At 39.9% G+C, this 5,142-nt stretch overlaps 1 pseudogene; it reads left to right on the forward strand.

Annotated features, from left to right (window-relative positions):
- Nucleotides 1-1,209: 1,209 nt before the first annotated feature.
- LOC150002888 (GTP-binding nuclear protein Ran pseudogene) lies at nt 1,210-1,855 on the forward strand (annotated as a pseudogene).
- The last annotated feature ends 3,287 nt before the right edge of the window (nt 1,856-5,142 follow it).

Here is a 5,142-nt window from a genome sequence, read left to right on the forward strand (position 1 = left end):
CCTTCAAAGGAGCACATAATCTTGTTAACTATATTGTACCTTGCTTTGTCCCACCTTCCTGTAATCTCCTATGTTCCCTCCTTAATTCCAACTGTATTAAAGAAACTGCAAAACTGTCATTCCCTGAAGCATTGGAGATTTTGCTTCCTGGCAATTTCCTGTTTGGCTCAAATAAACTCATAAAAATTCTCTACAGGTTTGGAGATTTTTACACACACAGTCTTAACCACCAATTGAAGGTTAGATAAATCAGTGACATTTGACCTTTTCATTAAACCCTACTAAGAGGCTTTATTGAATTGATCATGAAGACTTCTGGTAAAATAAAGTAGCCACTACAGTAAACCCTATAGCTGTGATTTCCAAACTGCCAACCACAGATCCAGAACGACTTGATATCTGCCTGTGGGCTCAACCACCATATGCCCTTCTAGGGTATATCAAAGAGGATCTTTAGTTGAAAAATAACTGTATACATTTTTTCTTATTACCAGAGTACTAGAAACAAAGACATCAGAAAATACAGATAAGCAAAAAGAAAAAAAAAAAGGAACAAAATCACTCATAATCTCACCAAGAGATAATCACTTCTAACACTGTGGTTCTCTTTCCAGGACTTTTAAAATAACTATCATATACACCATTTTTAATATAAATCATTTTGGCTTCCGCCGTTTTTCTAGTTCTCAGTCAGATAGGCTGGGAGATGCTTCTGGAGGTCACATTGTGAGAAACGCTCACAATAAAACACCAGGATACAGGATTTGAGCAGCAAAGCGAGGCGTTTATTCATGAGTCTGCAGAGTTGGGCACACAGCCAGCCAGGGGCAGGCATGCAACAAGTAAACAAAGAAAACTTGTTTTATATTATACTAATGCGATTAGCTCCCTCTCCCCTCTCATTCTCCCCATTTCTCCATTACTGGTTAATCCGGGTTCACAATCTCACACGCTTAAACTACTTAACTCAGGGTATGATTAACTAAGGGTAATGTAGTTATAGGTCTATCTCCAACTTATTTGCAGTTATCTAGCTACATCTTCCTATTTCTCTGTGTTTGGTGATGACAATCTTCTTCCTTTTGATCCCAGAGATATGTGTGAGGAGCTACGGAATGTCATTTCCTTGCCCCTTTTCCATGATTCATCTGTTAATTATCTTCTACTGACTTGAGAGTCACTGGCTTCTTTATCCCTTACAACATCACCATGGCTGCCCAAGGAGAACCCCAAGTTCAGTTCAAACTTGTATTCGTTGGCAGTGGTGGGACTGGGAAAACCAATTTGTGAGACATCATCTGACAGGTGAATTTGAGAAGTATGTAGCCACCCGGGGCATGGAGGTCCACCCCCTGGTGTTATCCACCAACAGAGGGCCCGTCAATTCAATGTGCAGGACACGGCAGGACAGGAGAAGTTCAGCGGGCTTAGAGATGGCTACTACATCCAAGGCCAGTGTGTCATTATAATGTTTGATGTCACTTTGAGAGTTACTTACAAGAATGTACCTAACTGGTGTAGGGATCTGGTATGAGTGTGTGAAAACACCCTGATCATCTTATGTAGCAACAAAGTGGTTATTAAGGACAGGGAAGTTAAGGCAAAATCAATTTTCTTCCACCAAAAGAAGAATCTTCAGTACTATGACATTTTTGCCAAAAGTAATTACAACTTTGAAAAGCCCTTCCTCTGGCTTTCTAAAAAATTAATCAGAGACCCTAATTCAGAGTTTGTCATTATACCTGTTCTTGCCCCACTGGAGGTTGTCATGGACCCAGCCTTGGCAGTACAGTATGAGCACAACCTGGAGGTTGTTCAGACCACTGCTCTCCTGGATGAGGATGATGACCTCTGAGAAACGGAAGCTGGGGCCAAGCGTCAGAAGTTTAGTTTTATAAGCAACTGTCCTGTGATGTCTCTGGTGCAGTGTGTTTACCACTTTATTATATAGCTAAGCAGAACCTGTGCTTGATCTTAGGGATGCTGAAAGAGATGAATGGGCTTCGGAGTGAATGTGGCCGTTTAAAAATACCTTCATTTTTGAAACCTATGTATTTAGCTGGTTTGGAATGCAGTTGTTTCCTTATTGAGTTTTGAGTCTAAGACTGCTGCAGCTACAACACAATATTCAGTGGTGAAACCTTGTTTGTTACTGTCATTCCCATTTCTTTTCATTTAGAACCAGAATAAAGTTGTATTGGAAATAACTAAAAAAAAAAAAAAATTCTAAAAATACAGTGGTGGGCAAAATTAGGTTTACAGTTGTGAGTACACAAAACAGAGTTTATTCTTGTATTATTATTTATTTACTAATTGTATTATTAACTATTATTAGCATACTTTTGCCTACCTGTGTATATACAGTACTTGAAAATATTGATATATTATGAATATATTTCCATGCCAATATGGATCTGCAACACTAGTTCTCAAAATATGATCTAGAGATGCTGGGAGTCCCAAGAATTTGTTAGGGTGTTTATGAGCTCAAACCTACTTTTATTTTAATTGCAATACATTACTTGTAGGGACTTCTGGTCAAGATGGAGGCATAGGTAGACAAACTTTATCTCCTTGCACAACCTAAGGATCACAACTACCCTCAAAGCAAAAAACACCCAGAACTGCCAGAAAATAGAACTGTATGGAAGTCCAAACAGCCAAAGATTTAAAGAAGCCATATCCACCCAGACAGGTAGGAGGAGCAGAGGTAGAGAGCCAGGGTGGCAAGGATTCGGTGTGGCTGTGGTGAGGCAGCAGCAGTGAGCAGCGGAACAAATGGTTCCACATCACATGTGGTGGATAAAAATTGGGAGGGATACCTGGGGAGCAAGTTATCCCAGCCCGAGGCCGGAATGCACAACCCAGGGTTCCAGTGCCAGGAAAATAAAACCTCATAACTCTGACTGTAAAAACAAATAGGGTTTGGGGCGGTGGAAGAAACTGCCGGACTCTCAGAATATACACTTAAAGGGCCTGAATTGTCCTAGTATATATGCAAACCTACCCACTCTGGGAACCACCACCAGGGCAACAGCTAGAGGGGCACCAGTTGCATATGGGAAGTGGGTGAAGTGAATGGAAATGGGGCGAGTGAAGAGCAAGCCTCCAGCAGCCAGGCAGCAGCATTGTCCCCTCTCTGACCCCTCCCCCACATACAGATCCACAAAGCAGTGAAGCAGGTTGCCCCTCCCTGACGATCACCAAAGGCTCTGCTGGACAATGACAACATAACAGGTGCGCCAAGACAGGGAGTCAAATCAGCTCTACCTAATACACAAAAACAAACATAGGGAGGCTGCAAAAATGAGCAGAGAAAGAAATACGGCTCAAATGAAAGAACAAAACAAAATGCCAGAAAAAGAACTAAATGAAATGAAGACAGCCAACCTATCAGAAGCAGAGTTCAAAACACTGGTGATAAGGATACTCAGAGAACTCATTAAGCATGACAAAATCATAAGGGAAGAAATGAAGGCTATGCTAAGTGAAATAAAGAAAAATCCACAAGTGAAGGAAGCTGAGTTTCAACTCAATGAATTGGAACATAAGGAAGAAATAAACAGTCAACCAGTACAGAACGAAGAAACAAGAATTCAAAACATGAGGTGAGAATCAGAAGACTCTGGGACATCTTTAAAAGTGCCAACATCTGAATCATGGAAATGCCAGAAGGAGCAAAGGAAGAGCAAGAAATTGAAAACTTATTTGAAAAAATAATGAAAAGGAAATAAGACATACAAGTCCAGGAAGCAGAGAGTCTCAAACAAGTTGGACACAAATAGGACCACACCAAGACACATCATAATTAAAATGCTAAAGGTTCAAGATAAAGAGAGAATCTTAAAAGCAGCAAGAGAAGAGAGTTATCTACAAAGGGTGTCTGTAAGACTATCAGCTGATTTCTAAAAAAAGAAACTTTGCAAGCAAGAATGGACTGGAAAGAAGTATTCAAAGTGATGAAAAGCAAGGACCTACAACCTGGATTATTCTATCCAGCAAAGTTATCATTTAGAATGGAAGAATGTCAGGTCCAAGACACCAAATAGTGAGGTGTGCTCTGGTCTGGTGGTGAAGAAAAACTTCCACGGAGCTGCTGAGAGGTTTTGCATGCTTTATTGGTGCAGTGGAGAGTGCTGGCTACGTAAAACCTCTCCTTACTACACAGTGAGGTGGGTTTATATATGTTTTTGTGAACAAAGGTGGATCCTAGCTAAGCGGTTCAACACGAGCTGAATCAATTTTGACCAGAACTAGCTACAGACATGCTGAATCATTCTCTCCCACACTCGTGGTCCAGAAGTAGGCCTGACTCCATCTTAAACCTTGGCCACATATAGCCAGGGGCCTTCCCCTTACAAAGGGCAGATAAAGTGTTTCCCAGACAAGGTAAAGCTAAAGGAGTTCATCATCACCAAGCCCTTATTATATGAAATGTTAAAGAGACTTATTTAAGAAAAATAAGATCAAAACTATGATTATTAAAATGTCAAAAAATAACCATCAACAACTGAATTTAAAAAACAAAAACAAATTAAACAAACAACTGAAACAGGAACAAAATCATAGGTATGGAGGTCATTTGGAGGGGTATCAGCTGGGAGGGGGAAGGGGAAATGGTACAGGGATTAAGAAGCATAACACTGGAGAACACAATTTTCGTTGAGTTAGATCTGACACTTATTTTTGACTAACTTTTGGCATCTCAATCGAAAAATGACCCCAGTTTATTATGTCAACTTTTTAAGGTACAGGATACCCTCCCTTTGTCCCCCAAATCATACAAAATGTACATACAAAGGAAAATAAAGAAAAAATTACCTGAATATACTGTTTATTTAGAGTTAGTTAATTCATATAAAGGCGATATATTGTTACTGTAAGTCAAATTGTGTACAAGTAGTAAAGTTTTGCTACCAAACATACATATTCAGGTATTTTATCTTTTCAAATGACAGGCTAGGAAATGCCAAAATGAGATAATTGAAACAGTCTCCTTCGGTTGGCAAAGCTCTAACAAATTGCTTCATGAGACCCAGTTTTATGTGCAGAGGTGGAAATATAATGTCCTTTCATCAACAAGTGGCTCAGATAGAATGTTTGGATCACCAGGTTTGAGGTCAGATCTTGGAGGCCAATTCG

The sequence above is a fragment of the Furipterus horrens genome, unplaced genomic scaffold (genome assembly GCF_987537825.1).
Source record: "Furipterus horrens unplaced genomic scaffold, mFurHor1.1.pri manual_scaffold_8, whole genome shotgun sequence".
In the NCBI taxonomy this organism is placed as follows: Eukaryota; Metazoa; Chordata; class Mammalia; order Chiroptera; family Furipteridae; genus Furipterus; species Furipterus horrens.